This window comes from Mastigoproctus giganteus, chromosome 6 (assembly GCF_048544385.1).
Source record: "Mastigoproctus giganteus isolate SK-2022 chromosome 6, ASM4854438v1, whole genome shotgun sequence".
NCBI lineage: Eukaryota > Metazoa > Arthropoda > Arachnida > Uropygi > Thelyphonidae > Mastigoproctus > Mastigoproctus giganteus.
Genome location: NC_143580.1, coordinates 105,176,024 through 105,196,638, shown reverse-complemented (window position 1 = coordinate 105,196,638; position 20,615 = coordinate 105,176,024). Strand labels below are relative to the sequence as shown.

Sequence of the window (20,615 nt, the reverse complement as noted above, 5' to 3'; positions counted from 1 at the left end):
GCTTCCTCCATGGGGAGTTTATTTGTTGTCACTCTATAGAGTGACAAATGATTCTCCAGGAGGAATCATTTCCGGTTGTGGAGACAGTCTTCCAGGAGCGTTGCTTTCGCTGTCGGATCAGGGCTGTATATTAAAAAAAATTTAATTTTCTGTTTATACTCCGGGACGACCAAACGGGCAGAGGAGTTCACAAGATAGATAGAATACAAGAAACAGCACCGTATTCAGTAGTCATGGGCTTGAACCCCGGTCACTCAAGGCATGTGTACTTATGCACCCGCGCGCCTGACCACTAGGCTACATTTCTTGTCTCGCGATAGTGCTCTTAGTTAATCTTTAATTTCATTGCTGAATATTTGACTAAATGATTTTCAGTTTCAAGTACATATAGTAAGTGTCGCCAAATTTAAAAAACCTGAGAACTGCACAAAACTAATTTCGAAGATATGAGAGCCACGCGATGCTGCGAAAGCAATCAACTGCAGCTCTCATAACTTCGAATTTCAGGATATCTTAAGATTTGCTGCGTAATCCAGTAAATCCTAAGATTTACCAACTTGACTTAGTAAAAATCCGAAAATATCAACACTCATTTCAGAGTTCTTGTTGGTAAAAGCCCGTTTGATTGATTGCATTTGCTAATTCTTTCCCATTTTAACTGAAGTACTGTATGTTAGGCTCTCCATAGTGAATATTATCTGGGCAACCTTACAGTGATAGGAAATACACATACTCGTATAGCTCCTATGTGCTTCTGCTTCTTTAAAAATAGGAAAAGTAAATCAAGCAAAAAATTATTTTCTTTTTCGGACTGTCGATTATCTCTTAACCGACTTTTAAACAAGAACATAACGAGACATAGCTCCTGTTCCTAAAAGTCGTTTGGGTAACATATCCACTGTAGTCAGAATAAAGATCAGTAAAAGAGTTCTTTACTTATGTAAACTCTAGAAGGAAACATAGTTGGTTCGATTATTGATGATCCTGCTCAAGTAGCTGATAAACTAATTGAGTATTTTGCATCTACATTCACACATGAGGAGTTCACACATTCACGAAGGCGAATGCCAGAAGTTTATCAAAGTTTAACAGGGAGCTAAGTGATTTTGTAATAACTGAGAGCAAAGTGGAGGAGAAATAGTTGAAGATAAACATAAAAAAGGCACCTGGGGCAGATGGAATTTATCCAGTTATATTGAAGGAAGCAGCAAGGGAAGTAAGCAAACCCTTAGCCATAATTCTGAGAGCATCCTTAGATTCAGGTGAGATCCTCATGGACTGGATATGTGCAAATTTATCCCCAATTTACAAAGGGGGGGATCAAAGGGTGACACGAGTAATTACAGACCAGTTAGTTTAACTTCCATTCCAGGGAAAATAATGGAGTCACTTGTTAAACATGCATTACAGGATCATCTAAACAAGACTGCAGTAATAATTCAGACACAGCATGGGTTTAAGCGAAAGTCTTGTCTGACAAATTTGATAAGATACTATGATATGGTTACAAAGGAACTGGATGCAAAAAAATAATTTTGACATCATATATTTGGATTTCAGGATAGCTTTTGATACTGTTGCACATGGATGAGTGCTGTACAAATTGGAGCAGTATGGTGTTAAGGGCAAGTTGCTGCAATGGATAAAGGGATGGTTGAGTGGGAGATGGCAGAGAGTGGTAATAAATGGACACTGCTCAATGTGTACTAATGTTATTAGTGGGATCCCCCAGGGTTTGGTGCTGGGCCCATTGTTGTTTTGTGTATTTATCAATGATATCGATGAAGGTATATATCACGCTTAATGTCCAAGTTTACAGATGATACAAAGGTTAGCAGGGTTGTTAATGACAGTAAAGACGGTATGCTACTGCAACAGGAACTAGAAAATTTAGGCGGGTGGGCTGAGAAGTGGCAACTGAAGTTTAACATTGACAAATGCAAAGTGCTACATATCAGTAATCCAAGAGTAACGTACCAACTGTGTTACTACACTCAAGGAGGTGGAGAATGAAAAAGACCTGGGGATAATTGTGCATTAAGATATGATGTTCTCTGAGCAGTGCAGACGCGTTGACAGAGCAGGTCATGAAGTTTTTTCAATGATATATGTGTAGGAATCTTTCTAGCAGAGACAAGGAGGTGATTATCCATTTGTATAAGTCAATGGTCAGGCTACACATTGAGTATTCTGTGTACAGGTCTGGAGGCCTCATTTCAGGAAGGGTGTAGTGTTACTAGAACGGGTACAGAGAAGGGCAACAAGATTGGTGAGAGGAACAAAGGGGTGCTTTTACGAAGAAAGGCTTAAGTTCTGCAAGTTGCAGCATCTGGAGACTAGTGAACTGCCAGTTGATCTGATTGAGGTCTAAAAGGCCTTGGCATACGATGCAAGAAAGCAAGCTTATGCAGCATCAGCCAAAAAAAAAATTTTTTTTTTTTTTTTTGCTGATGCTGTATAAGCTTGCTTTCTTGCGTCATATGCCTCAGCTGAGGGCGCCTCCGTAGCCAGGTGGGCAGAAGCTGCAGTGTGTAGCACACGCTTGTTGATTAGACCGGGGTTCGAGCTCATGACCACCAAATACGGAGGTTGCGGAAAGGTCAGGGAATGACCACCGCATATCCCTGGAGCAATGGGCAATATGGCCTTAGTTACTAATGCTCCTAAAAACCAAATAACATCCTCAGCTGATTCTAATACTCCACATCCGTCTATGGTTCGTGTTTCGATGTTTCCCTTTCTATACTATAATTTGTGAAAAAAAAAAAATAATAATAACTTATTTTGAATTGTTGGATTTTACAAATCGCCTTCATCGTCCATTTATTACCCAAAACGAACTTCCAAATGTAAGTCGGAAATAGCCTGCAAAGAGTTGCTATTTCTGGGTTTCACTAACGCAAAATATTAAATCCTGGGATTCACTAAAACACTTTGGTAAAATTCCAAATTTCGGTCTTTTACCAGTGCAGGCTGGTAAATCCTAGGATTTACTGAGTTTTAGGCTCTTTTACAGTAAAACATGGAATTATTTGTTCAGTGTGATTCGTGCCCATAAAGTGGTGCATGAAAGAATTCTATTCGTTTAAACTTGTACCTTAATTGCTTTCTTGCTTAATTGCATATTTTGTAATGCAATGCGTTACATTTCAGGGTGCGTTAGCAAATAGCAATAATTGATGATTTATGTATAAGTCCGGCAATCGTGGATTTACCAATTTTCTTTGATAAAAGTCAGGTATCAACACATTTCGCACTATTACCGCCGCTCCGATACACTAAATCCTATTAATTAACAGTCCGCGTTGGTGAAATGTTTGATAATCGCATTTGCAAATTCTTTTCTACAACAAACTCTTTTCAACTCTCTGTACTCGGAAGCAGTGAGTATGTTTCCAAGCAACCTTTCGGAATAGCAGATACAGCCACTTCGTGGAACTCTACATAAGTCGAACTTTACGAAGTCAGAATTTCCTTATGCAGCACTCGCTACTATGCACACCGATTTTGATTGAAGCAAAACAGAAATGTTCGATGAACATGTAAATAGAATTATTTATTCGATTTTTTTCATCTCATGAGTAGGAAAAATTTCAAAAGTGTACAAAATTACAAAAATTTTACGTTGTGGAAACCTGCGCGATGCTTGAACCTATGTAAAAAAAAGAGAACATACTTTCTGCCTGTTTATGATGTAGCTAACATTTAATCCCCATTAAATTCAATTTAACGAACTTGGCTTGGGGTTTGCCGTACTTATCCTTAATATCTTCATACATACTGCTTGCTTTTGCTTGGCCATTCGACTCAGGGGCACTGGCTTCAGAATCTGTTTTCCATCCATTTTATTAATAGCTTTTCCATAATCGATATAGCACGTGAACGCCTTTTTGATCACTGTTGACCTGAAATAGTAATAGTAATCGTGGCATGTGATGCAAGAAAGCAAGCGTATGTAGCATCAGCCAAAAAAAAAAAAAAAAAATTCACACAACCATTCCCTCTAAATGTTTGTCCAGTTCCTCCTTAAATTTATTTAATCTATCAACTTCCACAAAGACAGATGGAAGTTTGTTCTAGCAATTAACTACCCGCTGTCTAATGGCAAATTTCTGCACATTTATTCTACAGCTGTCTTTCCTCAATTTGAATTTATGTCCCCTTAGGTTTGTAATCTGAACAAGTGGAAGAATCCCATTAGAATTCAATGTGCTCAGCCCATTCAAGGCCTTATACACCTCAATCAGATCACCTCGCAAAGTCTCCTGCCTAGTCTCCAGCTGCTGCAATTTGCAGAAGAGCTTCTCTTGGTAAGAGGATCCCTTCATAACCCTCACCAATCTTGTTGCTCTTCTCTGTACATGCTCAAGCAAATCTACATCCTTCCTAAAATGAGGCCTCCAGCCTTTATTATTATTATCACTACTAGCCATATAGTGCAAGGAAGCCTGAGGCTTATGCTGCACCAGCCAAAAAAAAAAAAAAAAAATTTCCCAAGTTACCCTGAGTGAGAGAGAAGTAGAAGGGAATCACCAAGAAGGAGAAGAATGATGATATCCAGCTAAGGACCCTGGGTGTGCCATGCCCATACTCACTAGATGTGAGCCCCTGGGGGTGTACTCAAGGCATGGCCTGACCATTGCCTTATACAGAGGGACAAGCACCTCCTTTTCCCTGCCAGCAAAATTCCTGTATTTCATTGACAAAACCCCATGGCATGCTCTGGCAGCCTGTCTGCATTGTTCAGAAAACTTCATATCTGACTGCACAATTACCCCCAGGTATTTTTTATTTTCTACCACCCTAAGTGTAGTACCACACAGTTGGTAAGTTCCTCTGGGGTTACTTATACCCATATGCAGTACTTTGCATTTGTCAATGTTAAACTTCAGTTGCCACTTCTCAGCCCATCTGTCCAAATTTCTAAATCCTGTTGCAGTAGCACGCTGCCATTACTGTTATTAACAAACCTGCCAACCTTCGTATCATCTGCAAACTTTGACACTAAGCCTGATATACCTTCATCAATATCATTGATAAATATACAAAACCAACAGTATTGAGGTAAAATAACAGTAAAGAGGAGTTTATCTCAAAATATTGAGGTAAACTCCTTATTATTTTACAAAACAACAGTTGACCCAACACTGAACCCTGTGGGACTCCACTAATAGCATTTAGTCCACGAAGAGCAGCGCCCATTGATTACCAACCTCTGTCTTCTCCCACTCAACCATCCTTTTATCCATTGTAGCAACTTACTCTTAATACCATTCTGCTCCAACTTGTACAGTAGTCTTTTGTGCACAACAGTGTCTAAAGTCTGAAATCCAAGTTTATGATGCCAAAATTATTTTTTGCATCCAGTTCCTTTGTAACCACATCATAATATCCAATCAAATTTGTCAGACAAGATCTTCCCTTAAAAACCCATGCAGTGTCTGAATTATTGCTGCAGTCTTGTCTAGATGATCCTGCAATGCATCTTTAACCAGTGACTCCATTATTTTACCTGGAACAGAAGTTAAACTAACTGGTGTGTAATTACTCGTGCCACCCTTCGATCCCCCCTTTGTGAATTGGGGATACATTTGCACATCTCGAGTCTGTGGGGACCTCCCCTGAGTCCAAGGATGCTCTCATAATTATGGCGGCCGACCGGGCTAGCCGAGTGGGTAAAGTACCTGCCCGGCAACCCAAAGGTCGCGGGTTCGATTCCCGCCTCGGGCTTGGATCAAAGTACTGCAAAAACCTTGGGAGGTGCAATATGGCCACAGAAGCCGATGCGCCAACAACTACCAAATCAAAAAAAAAAAAAAAAAAAAAAAAAAAAAATAATTATGGCTAAGGGTTTGCTTACTTCCCGTGCTGCCTCCTTTAATATAACTTGATAGATCCCATCCACCCTAGGTGTGCCTTTCTTATGTTTATCTTCAACAATTTCTCCTCCACTTTGCAATCAGTTATTGTAAAATCATTAAGCACCCTGCTCCAATTTGATAACCTTCTGGCATTGTCAATCCTTAGTAACTCCTCATGTGTGAATGTAGATGCAAAATACTCATTCAGTTTGTGTTCTATCTGAGCAGGATCATCAACAGTCGAACCATCAATATCAAGTGGACCAATCAGATTCTTCCTCTTCCTTTTAGAGTTTAGAGTTTTTCTTAGCATCCTTTGCCAAAGATTTCTCGTAATCTGCCTTCACCTGCCTAACCTCCTTTGTGACTTGATTACAGACTAGCTTATATCTGCCATATGCTTCTGTGTCGCCTGATATATATGCATCCCATGCATTTTTCTTCTTCGCCACGAGTCTCATTAGTTCATTTGATAACCATTTAGGCCTTAACCTTGAACAATATTTCTTAATAAGTATGAAAAGTCTAGTAGCATTCCATGATTAATTCCTTGAATGCTTCCATGATTAATTCCTTGAATGCTTCCCACTTAGAATTTACTGTTGGTAACATCGTCAGTTGATCCCACTGTACAGAATTTAAAAACTGTCTGAGACCACTGTAGTCACCTTTACGGAAGCAAAAACCCTTTCCTTTACCCCTGATGGTAATTATATATTTAAGTAAATCCCACATCAGTACACTGTGATCACTGCCACCAGTGGGTCCTTTAACTGCAAATTCTTAATACGTGAATGATCATTGCTGATAACCAGATCAAGAGTATTACCCTCTCTGGTTGCCTCTCGAATATTACCATCTCTGGTTGCCTCTCGAACATGCTGATGCAGAAAATAATCATCCAATAAATCCAAAATAGTCTTACTAGTGTGTGAGTGACCAACCCACAAGTTCCAGTCAATATCTGGGAAGTTAAAATCACCCATTATAAGACATTCTGATTTACTAGCCCACTCTACTTCTCTGTACAATTGTTCATTGTCTCATTCGAGTCATTAGGCCTATAACACACTCCTACTCTTATTTTTGCTTTTGCAGTGCTTATGTCACACCAAACTGACTCAACAGTGCACTGTTTATCTGTATCAACTGGATGCACTTCTTTTGATTTTATGTTTTTCTTAACAGCATAACACAAGTCTTACTAGTGTGCGAGTGACGAACTCAGAAGTTCCAGTCAATATCTGGGAAGTTAAAATCCAACATAAATGCGTCGATCCCTTAACATGTCCTTTTATACGCTCATGTCCTTTAAAATAGTATTCACTGTTGAAGCAGTGAGACCTAATTCCCATTCAAAAGATAACAAATCTTGTCCTAATTCTTCATCTTCATTTCTTAATTCGATTTTGTTTCGTTTCTTAGCACTGCCACCACTTATTTTCTGTTGATTGCTTTCCCTTCATCATTGTAATAAGTAAGTAGGAATGAAGAGAATATTCTGAAAATTTATTTATGTTTTTTGTATGATTGAAGATTTCAGTGAAGGGGAAAAACATTTCTCCATAATAACGTAAAAACCCACAATACTAGTTATTGATATTATCGCAAATGCAATAAGATAGTTTACTACCTGTTTATAATAGATTTCACTAATATAAAAGCCCAATAAAAACTGCAAATTGTTTTTGTTTTATGGTCATCACGACCACTCTATTTCCCTGTACAGTTTCTTATTATACTCATCAGAGTCATTAGACCTATAACACACTCCTACTCAATTTTAATCTCCCAATGCTTATGTCCCACAAAACTGACTTAACACTGTACTGTTCAGCGATGTCGACTGGCTTCACTTCCTTGGATTTTGGGTTTCTTAACTAATAGCATAACCCTGTCTATCCTTCTTGTACACATTGTACTCTCCCAATTCCAGTTCTGCATTCCTTATATCTGTGTGACACCACATCTCTGATAGCCCAACAATATCTGCCTTTTGATGGTTTGAGAAATACCTCAAATTCATCAAATTTATTTATCAAACTTCTAGCATTGGTGTATACGCAAGTATACATGCACCTGTTCCTATTCTTAGCTACCCTAACACAACCCATGTGTTCACTTGTACTGCAATGACTCCCAGCATTCTCTGAAATACCCTACATCTTGTTTTCCAGGCTGCTGCTCATTCCACTAGAAGCACTGCAAGAATCACTTTCACCTCTGCCAATGGCTACTGTTAATCTATTAGTCCTTGTATCCCCCAAGCTAGCAGTTTTCCGACCCACCAAACACTGCCTCGATAGCATCAGCAAATATTCTTGCACCCTTTCTATTTAAATGTATCTCATCCCTGTAGAAGCAGTCTCTCCTGTTAACAAGCAAAGACCAGGCTGAGAAAAATTCTACCCCTTGAGCCTTGCACAATCCTTCCAGGGCCGAATTGATCGACAAGGCTCTCATCATATACTCCCTCCTATCGTGTCTGGGCAGAATTGCAGATACTTTCAAATTGAACCCTAACTCACGGCTTTTTTTTAGCATTGACTTTTATTTGTTAAATAATTCCGCTAGTCTCCTATTCTTAATATCATTAGTGCCAATGTGTACAACAATATCACCCTTTGTGCCCTTAAAAGATGATATCTGCTCTACAACGTCATCAACCTTTGCCCCTGGCAGACATACCCTGGTCCTGTTCCACCTATCCTTTTTGCACAACATGTTCCCTGTTTACCTAACAACTAGTTCCTTTGGGACCAGCGCATTCTGCTTTGGGGATTGCTCTGGCATTGATGTGGGCAGCTGAGAGCTTGATGGGCCCTCAATTTAAATCCTTAGAGGGCATCCACCCTATCTTTCAAGCTCTCATATTAGCCCATAACAATGCTAAATAATCTGCCTTAAATCCCCATTTGTGAATTGGGGATACATTTTCACATCTCCAGTCCGTGGATACTTCCCCTGAGTTCAAAGATGATTTCATAATTGTAGCTAAGGGTTTGCTTACTTTGCCACCTCCTTTAATATAACTGGATAAATCCCATCCACCCCAGCTGAGTTTCCTATGTTTAACTTCAACAATTTCTCCTCCACTTTGCTCTCAGTTATTACAAAATCATTAAGCACCCTATTACAGTTTGATAAACTTCCCCCAATTTCCTCCCTTAATAACTCGTGTGAACATGGGTGCAAAATACTCATTCAAATTATCAGCTATCTGAGCAGGATCATCAACAGTCAAACCATCAATATCAAGTGGACCAATCTGATTCATCCACTTCCTTCTAGAGTTTATATAAGTAAAGACCTTGCTGTTTTTCTTAGCATCCTTTGCCAAAGATTTCTCATAATTTGCCTTTGCTTGCTTAGTCTCCTTTGTGACTTGATTACAGACTAGCTTATATCTGCAATAGGTTTCTATGTCACCTGATAATTTATATGCATCTCATGCATTTTTCTTCTCTGCCCAGAGTCACATTAGCTCATCTGACATTTATTTAGGCCTAAACCTTGAACTATATTTCTTAATCAGTATGAAAAGCCTAGTAGCTTCTGCAATTAGTTCCTTGAATGCTTCCCACTTAGAATTTTTGATATTGGTAACATCATCAGTTGGTTACACTGTATAGAATTTAATAACTGTCTGAGACCACTGTAGTCACCTTGACGGAAGCAAAAGTCCTCACTTTACCCCTGTGATGGTAATTATATCTTTAAGTAAATCCCACATCAGTACACTGATCACTGCCACCTAGCGGTTCCTATAACTGCAAATTCTTAATACACAAATAATCACTGCTGATAACCAGATGAAGAGTATTACACTCTCTGGTTGCTTCTCGAACATGCTGCTACAGAAAAACAATCATCCAATAAATCCACAAAAGTCGTGCGAGTGAAGAGTCTACAAATTCCAGTCAATATCTGGGAAGTTAAAATCCCCCATTATAACCCGATCTGATTTACAGGCCCATTCTATTTTTCTTTGAAGATTCAATGCCAGAGGCATAATATATATTCTATTTTTCTGTACAATTGTTCATTGTACTCATTAGAGTCATTAGGCCACACACTCCTGCTCTCACTTTTGATTTCCCAGTGCTTATGTCATACCAAACTGACTCAACATTGCGCTGTCCATCTTTGTCAACTGGATGCACTACCTTAGATTTTGTTTTTCTACTTCTAATTAACAGCATAACCCCTCCTCCCCTTCTGTCCTTTCTGTACACATTGTACTCCCCAAATTCCAATTCTGCATTGCTTATATCTGTATGACACCATGTCTCTGATATCCCAATGATATGTCTTTGATGTCTTGACCATCACTTCAAATTCATCAAATTTATTTACTATATCTAGCATTGGAGTACATGCAAGTATACATGCACCTATTCTTAGTTACCCTAAGACAGCCAATGTATTTAATTGTTTCATGATGACTCCCACCAGTCCCTAAATCCTCCAGCACACAGCCCTCCATGCTGCTACTCATTCTAATAGAAGCAGTGCAAGGATCACTTTCACCTCTACCTGCAGCTTTTAGTCTGTGTATCCCCTCCCAAGCTAGCAGTGTTTTCCAACCCACCTAACGCTGTTGGTTACCCTAACACAGCCCATATATTTACTTGTTCTACGATGACTCCCAGCAGTTCTTGAAATCCTGAGCACTTTACTTTCCAGGTTGCTGCTTATTCCAATAGAAGCAGGGCAAGAATCGCTTCCAGCTCTGTCTGCGGCTACTGCTAATCTATTAGTCTGTGCATCCACAAGCTGGCAGTTTTCCGATCCACCTAACACTATCTCGATAGCATCAACAAACATACTTGCACCCCTTCTATTATCTATAATGAACCAACGAAACAAGTAGGATCCTTCCCCCCTTTTTCTAATTTTTGTAAGTGATGTAGACAAGTTGCCAGTTTTGTAAGGAAATTGCCAATTTGCTGATTATATGATAGTAGGAAGGGTGGTTAACAATAAGAGTAAGGCTATGATGCTTCAAAAATTCTTGGATCACTTGCACATATGGTATATGGAAAATAGTAATTAAAGATTAATGCTTCTAAATTATAGTAGCTGCTAAACCTTTTATACCAAGAAAGATATGTTCATGTATATGCCATATAGAACCAGAAATGTTTGATGAAGTGATGAAACTAGTGGCAGAAATGAAAAATGAATGGGATGAGTTTAAAAATCAGCAGATGACATGGAAATGTATGGCAAGTTCAGGGTAATCTGCAATTAGGTCACTAAGGGCATTAGGTAGGCTGAGGCAGATTATGAGAAGTCCATCCTTGGCTAAGAATGCAAAGCAAAGTAGCCAAGTATTTTTTTTTTTTTTTTGTCTTGTGAAAATACTGGAAGACGGGGATGAGCGACATCGGCCCACTAGATATAAATGGCATTACTGTTGATAATACTGTTCAAGCATAAAGATAAAATATCAGGGAATAAGAGAAGATCATGTATGGGCAGTGGGTTTGCAAACACTGGAATAAGTTGCCACTCAGTGTTGACAGAGGTAGTGAATCTTAGTAAATTCAAAGCAGAATAGTATTATAGTATTAATATTCTGTTTTATTTCATTTATTATTATTATTTATTTTTTTTTTTTTTTTGGCAGCCGATGTAGACAGGTTTTGCTGATGTTGTATAAGCTTTTCTTTCTTCCATCTTTTACTAGTACTAAAGTTCACTTCCTTGCATCATTTCACCTTATAAATACTAAATACCAAACTTGTAGTCAGTCAAGCTCCAGCAACATTGCTGGAGTTGCTTCCTGGGGACCATTGCATACTCCTTTGATCAGTAGTTAGATTCTCCCTATCCACAGAGAAGAAAACACATAGTCGAGTAATCAGTTGTGAGAATACATTGGTACATTCATTTGAGCAGATCATGGTTCAAACTTGTGTGACTGTTGAATACAGTTAACACTTCTGTTCCAGGAAAATTAATGGAGGCACTGGTTAAAGAAGCACTGCAGGATCATCTAGACAAGACTTCAGTTATAGCTCGGGCACAGCATGGTTTTGTTAAGGGAAAGTCTTACCTGAACAATTTGATTGGATACTATGATGTGGTCAGGAACTGGATGCAGGGAATAACTTTGATATCATATATTTGGATCTTAGAAAGGTTTTGATACTGTTGCACATGGAAGACTGCTAAACAAATTGGAGCAGTGTGGCATTGCAGGAAAATTGCTGCTATGGATAAAGGGATGGTTGAAGGGAGAAGACAGAGTGATAATCAATGGACACTGCTAATCGTAGACTAATGTTATTTGTGGAACCCCTCAGAGTTCAGTGTTGTGTCCATTGTTGTTTTCTGTATTTATAAATGATATTGATGATGGTATATCAAGCTTAATGTCCAAGTTTACAGACAATACAAAGGTTGGCAGCGTTGTTAAGGACACTAATGACAGTACACTGCTGCAACAGGATCTAGAAAAATTATTATTATTATTAGCCATATGGTGCAAGGAAGCCTGAGGCTTATGCTGCACTAGGCAAAAAAAAAAAAAAAAAAAAAAATTCTGAATTACCCAAAGAGAGAGAGAGAGGTAGAAGGGAATCGCCAAGAAAGAGAAGAATGATGATATCCAGCTCAGGACCCTGGGTGTGCCAAGCCCATACTCACCAGATGTGAGCCCCTGGGGATAGATGAGCAGATGGGCTGGGAGGTGGCAAATGAAGTTTATCGTTGACAAATGTAAAGTACTACATATGGGAAGCAGTAACCCCAGAGTGACGTATCAACTCTGTGGTACTACACTGACAGTGGTAGAGAATGAAAAGGACCTGGGGGGTAATTGTGCAGGCAGATATGAAGTTTTCTGAGCAGTGCAGATGGTCTGCAAGAGTAGCTCATAGTGTCTTGCCAATGATATACAGGAATTTTTCTAGCAGGAATAAGGAGGTGATTATCCCCTTGTATAAAACAGTGATCAGGCCACACCTTGAGTACTGTACACAGGTCTGGAGGCTTCATTTTAAGAAGGATGTAGAGCTGTTGGAACGAGTACAGAGAAGGGCAGTAAGATTAGTGAATGGAACAAAGGATTGTTCTTACGAAGAAAGGCTTCTTAAATTTTGCAAATTACAGCGTCTGGAGGCTAGGCACCTGCGAGGCCATTTGATTGAGGTGTATAAAGCCTTGAATGGTTTGAGCATGCTCAATGCTGATGGGATTCTTCCTCTTGCTCAGAATAATCATCTGAGAGGGCATAAATTCAAATTGAGGAAAGACAGATGTTAGGATAAATGTGCGGAAGTTTGCCTTTAGCCAGCGGGTAGTTGGTTGGTGGAACAGACTTCCATCATTTGTTGTGGAAGTTGATAGCCTAAATAAATTTAAGGCTGAGCTGGACAGGTATTTGGAACGAATGGAGGGGTGAAAGGGGAGCTGTTGTTTTTTTTTTTTTTTTTTTTGGCTGATGCTGCATAAGCTTGCTTTCTTGCATTGTGTGCCTATGCTAATGCTATCCACAGAGAAGAAAACACATAGCCAAGTAATCAATTGTGAGAATGCGTTGGTACATTGATTTGAGCAGATCATGGTTCAAGCCTGTGTGACTGCCGAATACAGTTAACAATTGGATTTATTGCCAAAATGATTAATTTTAATCTCCACGGACCTAGTGGTCATGCCACAGTATAAATAAAAAAAAAATAAAAAATAAAGGCAATGGCATTTGGAGTAAAAAAAAATATGTGAAGTGCAAGGAGGATTGAAGTTTGAAGGTGGACCACTTGGAAGATCACAGATTAATTCATATTTTGTTGTAACTTGTATATGCATGCATGGTTGGGCTTAAAGGTGTTGATGGGGGCAAATAAGATTAATTTTAAAATAAGCTCAGAAAAATTTTTAGGCAATAATGTAAATAAAAAAAAAAACAAAAACATTGGCCAACACCATGTTTGAGTGTAAACCAGTTTCAGTATACTCATATCTAATCCTGTTTATTTCTGAGGTTAAAACAAGTTGTGTGTGGGGGGAAGAATGGCTATTTTTTTTTTCTCTTTAGCAAGCAGTCAGCTCCAAAAACAGTATCAAAGGAATAAATATTTAGTTTATCATGAACAATATTTATATTTATTTTGTAAATTGGGCCCACATCTGGTGACTATCGGCTTGGCACACCCAGGGTCCTGAGCTGCATATCATTATTCTCTTTCTTGGTGATTCCCTTCTACTTCTGACTCATGGTTTCTCTCTTTTTTTCAGGGTAACTCAAATTTTTTTTTTTTTTTTGGCTAGTGCAGCAAAAGCCCTCAGGCTTCCTTCTACCATTATTGCTAATTATAATAGTAATAACTGCCAATCTGATTGACATAGCGGTATCCAACACTGGCAACCTATCTGATTGACATAGTGGTACTAAACCTTGGGGTGCTAAAAAAAACCTTGTGGTACTAAACCTGTTCTTTGAAGTTGTCACAGACATTCTCTCAGATATGCCAGACAAGCTGTACTTGCTACCTGGGAGTCTAAAACGCTGATGGAACTGATATTCAGGTGACACTCAAGTCAAGTGGACCCAATTTCGGTGAAGTCTGGACGGTATGTGACATCCAAATCCTCTGCTTGCACTTTCACGATAGTGGGACTTTTAGTAATCCTGGGTATAACCTTCATGCAGCAATACATGGTGGGTGGGAACCAACGTAAGCGGGGGTCGAGGTGGGGTGCCCACACCACATGGAGGAATGTTGCCCCTCTATGTAACCGGGCAGTACTAGGTGGTGGATGACTCTCATCAACCGGTGCAATACCACCACTTTGCTTATTGAAGGCTCGAAGTGGTGGAACCCCTGTTTAGTCCCTAGAGCTAAGTTAAGGTCAACCCTTCCCTATCTCTTCCACCATGCAGTATGATTGACTTTTGAGGTTATAATGAACATCATGGCGAGATCCAATCTTCCTTACATTTCGAGGGTACAGCTCCAAAACGGTGTTCGCAGGCCGGCCGTTAGTTAGTACACCGGACCGAACCTATTGGTAACTCTCTAAGAGCCTTCGGGATCAGCTAGTGTATAAACTTGCTACCTCTACTCTGACAGATAGTGACTGTAGGGAGGGAGTCTGAGTAGTGTGTACGCAGTGAGTATTGTCGAGGCCACGTTATATCAAGGATCTGGGTATATTCTTACCATGTGTATGCCATATCCAAAAATTTCATTACTTCATACAGCATGTCCCACCCACTTTTTCTTACTATTGAATGCACCACGAATTGTCAAACTAATAGAGCAAGCTTATCTGCGAAAAGATCTAAACCTCCCAAGCACTTCCTGATTCATTTCACAAATATATGTGGTCTCAATTCTAATCTCAACGATGTCCATTTCTACTTGCAGTCTGCCAAACCCCATGTACTTTTTCTGACAGAATCTCAGTTATCGGTTGATTCAACTACTGCTCATCTCAGATGCCCAAATTATTCGCTGTATGATTCCTTCCGCCTCAAAGGTGGTACTTGTGCGTATGTCCGTTCTGATATTCCCTGTCAGAGACTTGGCAATTTGGAATCTCCTCTCTTTGATCTTCTCTGGCTTAAATTCTCTCTACCTCATTGTGTCAAATTCATCTGTTGTCTCTACCGTTCTCCCAACTCCACTAATCACTTGGAGCTCTTTGCAACTTGACTTTCTCCAGTCCAACTTTCCTAACAGTGAGGTAATTTTCCTTGGTGATTTTAATGTTCAACTCCAGCTGGCTTCCCTTTTCTAGTCACACCGACCCAGCTGGTCGAGATGCTGAGGCTTTTGCAATTACTAATGACCTTGCACAGATTGTTCATTTACCTACAAGAATACCGGACAATCCTAATCATACAGCCAACACGCTTGATCTTTTTCTCACAAACAATCCTAAGTACATGGTCGAAGTGAGAGGTCCTTTAGGCACTTCAGATCACAACTTGATGATTGCCTCTTCTCCAATGGAGCCTTTATCTCAGGACTATTCCCAACCCAGTGTTGTCTGGCATTACAAGAATGCAAAATGGGATGACCTGTTTCAAAACTTCTGATGTCAACGTTTGTTCAGATCGTGTCCGTGAAATTATTCTTGTATGAATGGAATTCTTTATTCCACACTCCACTTTAAAATTTTGTCGTTTATCTAAACCTTGGTTCTCCAATAAATGTGCTAAGGCTGTTCAAGAGAAGAATGTTGCATATCATAATTGGCTTGTTTCTAATTATTCAGTTTCATTTTCTGCCTACACCAAAGCTCGCAACAATTGTAAAGCAGTTATTAATCAGTCCAACCTAGAGTTTGAACAGACTAAGAGTAGAAAACTTGCTTCTTGCCCTAATGGTAGCCGAGCATACTGGTCTCTTGCCAAAGCTATTGGCCGCAGCTTTTGCCCATCTCTGCTCCCACCTCTGTCCAAACCAGATGATTCTGTTGTCACTTCAGCCAAGGATTAAGCTTACCTGCTAACATCCAATTTTTCTTCCAACTCATGTATTAATAATCTTTAGCATTAGTAGAGGCATATGATGCAAGAAAGCAAGCTTATGTAGCATCAGCCAAAAAAAAAAAAACCCACTTCCACTTCACCCCTCCATTCGTTCGAAATACCTGTCCAGCTGAGCCTTAAATTTATTTAGGCTATCAACTTCCACAACCACCATCTTGGTAAAACACCTCCCACCATTCCCAACACGCTCCATTCAATGCCTCCTGTGGTCTTCCGTCAAAAGGATGTCAGAAGGATTTTGACGAATCTTGATGCCAAGAAAGCTTCAGGTCCTAATGGTATTTCTCCCCTTGTTCTCAAAACCTGTGCTCCTGAACTTACTCCTCTTCTTTGCCGCCTTTTTCGCTTTCTTATTCCAAAGGTGTTTTTCGTTCTGCTTGGAAATTTGCTGATTTCCAGCCAGTTCCTAAAAAGGGTGACAAATCCCTCCCATCCAATTATCGTCCCATTGCAATTACTTCTACTTTTTCTAAAGTAACGGAGAAATCAATTAACCGCCAACTCTTTAACTACCTAGAAACCTTCTGTCTGATCAACGATCACCAGTATGGATTCCGTCAGTGTCGATCCACTGGTGATATTCTGGCGTATGTTACCCATTTATGGACTAATTTAATGGAAAGGTTTGGTGAAACACAAGTAGTTACTCTTGACATCTCAAAGGCTTTCGATCGTGTTTGGCATAAAGGCCTTCTAAACAAGCTTCCATCTTTTGGTTTGCCAACTGTTTTTAGTAATTGGTTATCTAGTTTTCTCTCTTATTGCTTACAGAGGATGATGGTAGATAGCTGTCTTCTAACTTCTCTACTAATGCGTGTCCCCCAAGGTTCAGTTCTTTCCCCCACTCTTTTCCTCTTGTATATTAATTACTTTCTTCCATTGACTGGAAATCCTATCCATAGTTTTGCCGATGATAGCACATTGCCTTCCACTTTCCATTTTGAGAAACCTTGTCCTGCTCAATCAGCTTCAACTTCTCGAATATCTGCTACCAATTCCTTAAATTTCGATCTTCAGGTTATTCTCCAGTGGAGCAAAGACAAATTGGTTAATATCAACCCTTCTAAAACTCAGTCTTGTCTTATATCTCGCAAAAATGATTCTTCTGCTCCTATGCTTATCTTTAGTGACACTCCGATTTCTAGGCAAAACGATATCTCTTTTGGGGATTACCCTGACTTCTAATCTCTCTTGGCACAAGCATATTACAAATATTGCTTCCTCTGCATCTAAAAAACTTGGTTTTTTCTTTCGCTCTTGGCGTTACTTTTCTTCCAAACAGCTGCTCACTCTGTATAAATCGCAAATCCGCCCTGCCATGGAATATTGTTCCTACATCTACGGTGGTGCCCCCAAAACCTCTCTCAGGCTTCTTGATTCCATTCAGAAGAGAGCAGTTAGGTTAATTAATGATTCATCTATAACCACGTCTCTCCACTCACTGTCTCATAGACGTACTGTTTCTGCTGCATGCCTCTTCTACAGATACTTCCATGGGCACTGTTCTTCTGAATTGGCTTCTATAATTCCCGCTCTCTCTTTCAAAACAGTCTGAACATGTGCTGCCACCAGCCAACATCCATTTGCTGTCCAACTTCAAACTCACAGAATCAACTTTTCATCTTCCTCGTTTATTCATTCAACTGCCGTTTTCTGGAACAACCTTCCTTCATACTGTATTTCCTGAAAACTACAGTCTACAGAAGTTCAAGTCCAATGTCAACAATATCTTTCATCTTCTCAACCTCCAACCCAAGCATGGTACTAAGTAGTATAGGTTCTAATACCCCTCGTGGTTGGGGTTTACATAAAACAAAAAAAAACCAAACGCTGGCAACCTGCAGAAAACTCATGGGGAAAAAAATCAGGAAGTACACGAACCTAAGACAGGAGATAAAAGAGATGTGGCATATACAACAAGTAACGACCACCCTGATCATTGTGTCAACCACAGGTATGGTGCCAAAGACCCTACATAACAGCCTAGCAGCAATAGGTCTCCCAACAAACACCTACAAGGAACTCCAGAAAGTCACAGTTCTGAACACCTGTAGGATAGTTAGTTCCTCAACCAACCAACAGTAACACCAGACATAACAACCACCCTGTGTACTTGGTAGCAATACCCGTCACGAGGTGGAACCCCCAATCAGGGATAAATAATGTAATAATATTAATAATTCATTAAGTAAATTTTTTTATAGCTTCAAATTATTTGATTACTGTTACACCCTTAGTCTTCGTACAAGCAATGTCATTGACATTAGCTTAGTATGGTAACCTCTTAGTGGTCAAATCAAAAATTTTAGCACTGCTTTATAGGTCAAATTATTTAGTCGTATGAAGAGTTTCGTGTGAACCATGAAACTATTTTGTATATTATCAGTTTAGTTCATATGCATTTGAACATTGACTCATATTATTTTTAGTACTTTCTTTATTTTTAATTGTTATGTATCTATACATTAAAAAAAGTTTTCCTCCTAGTGATATTTATTCAGCCAATGGGAAAAGAGGGCGAGGCCAAATTACATCACTACAAATGCAATTAATTATTGACAACTGCCTCCATAGCGTTCACCAACCTTGTGCATGTAATTCTCTGTTTAACATTTGATATTCCATTATAACGTTTTTTGTATATTAATGAATATTGTATATTTGTAAATACTGTGGTTACTTTAAATATTTAAAAAATATTTTAAATACTTTAAATATTTGTATAGTTTGTAAATATTTCGGTGAAATATTTTATTCCTTCTCTTTCGGATGCAACAGTATTCCTCATGTATTATGGAACCCAAAGCAAAAGGCATTTGCTTAAGTGACCTATGTAAACACAGGTAAATAAATATATAGTGATATTGGCTGGAGTCCAGGTAGTTCGATGAAAGTGAGGAAGATGCTGATAATTGACAGGTGAAGGCACCTCCCTTCTCTGATTGTTTTGTGTCATCGGGGAGGGGGCTTAGTTTAGGTAGGGTGTTTATTCCTCTATCCTGCTGTTAATGGGAAAACGAGTTCCTGATTTAAAACCAGTGGCAAATGTGGGGAAAAACACCCTAGACATATCAACCTAGGATGGGTGGAGAAAGCAGTGGCATCTGCCAATCACTGTTTTGTTCCTGTCTGTTTGTAGAAATATGGGAGTCACAACTTGTTAATCACTGCTTTCCCTCTGTTTTCCTTAAGAGGAAGTCTTGTCTGACCAATTTGATTGGATACTATGATACAGTCACAAAGGAACTGGATGTAAAAAAATAATTTTGATATCAATTATATTTTATTAATAACACATTACATATAACAAAAAAAAGGTTTCTTTGTACAAAGCTTTCAGAACATATGAAAATGCATAATTCTATGAACACTAAATTGTTTATTCTACTAACCACAGACACAGCTTGGGTTTGTTAAGAGGAAGTCTTGTCTGACCAATTTGATTGAATACTATGATACAGTCACAAAGGAACTGAATGTAAAAAATAATTTTGATATCAAATACTTGGATTTCAGGAAAGCTTTTGATACTGTTGCACATGGAAGACTACTGTACAAATTGGAGCTGTATGGCATTAAGGGCAAGTTGCTACAATGGATAAAAAGGATGGTTGAGTGGAAGAAGACAGAGTGGTAATCAATGGACACTGCTCTTTGTGGACTAATGTTATTAGTGGTTCCCCCAGGATTTGGTGTTGGACCCATTGTTGCTTTGCATAGCTTAAATAAATTTAAGGAAGAAGTGGACGAACTTTTGAAACAAATGGATGGGTGAAATAGGAAGGTTTTTTTTTTTTTTTTTGGCTGATGCTGTATAAGCTTGCTTTCTTGCATCATATGCCTCTACTAACAATGATGATATTGAACCATGTGCAAAATCATATGACGGAAAGGAAATGGTGGGGGAGATTCTGAATGGCATCTTTGAAATTAATTTATAAAGAGGAGGGATGATCTGTAATGTACAGTAAGGTATAAAACATTAATATACGATACAAAGTACCCACCATGGCATAATTCCAGGGGTTTGATGTCAACACAATAGCACTGTATGTACTTATTACAATAAAATGAGTAAAGAGTTGTGAGGATTATATATCATAAAAAGCTATAGAGAAAATAAAATTAATGAAATTACTAGTAGGCTTCACCCCTGTTCACTTTGCTTGCCCACCCCTGTGCACACTTTTCTACAAAAAATGTAGAGGTATACGGAGTAACTCAAATTTTTTTCTATGTAAAAGATT

At 39.0% G+C, this 20,615-nt stretch overlaps 1 protein-coding gene across 1 annotated transcript in view; it reads left to right on the top strand.

Moving 5' to 3' along the window:
- LOC150084486 (protein kinase C-binding protein NELL1-like) overlaps positions 1-20,615 on the top strand; it is a 512,402-nt gene that overhangs the window by 186,009 nt on the left and 305,778 nt on the right. The window lies entirely within an intron of this gene.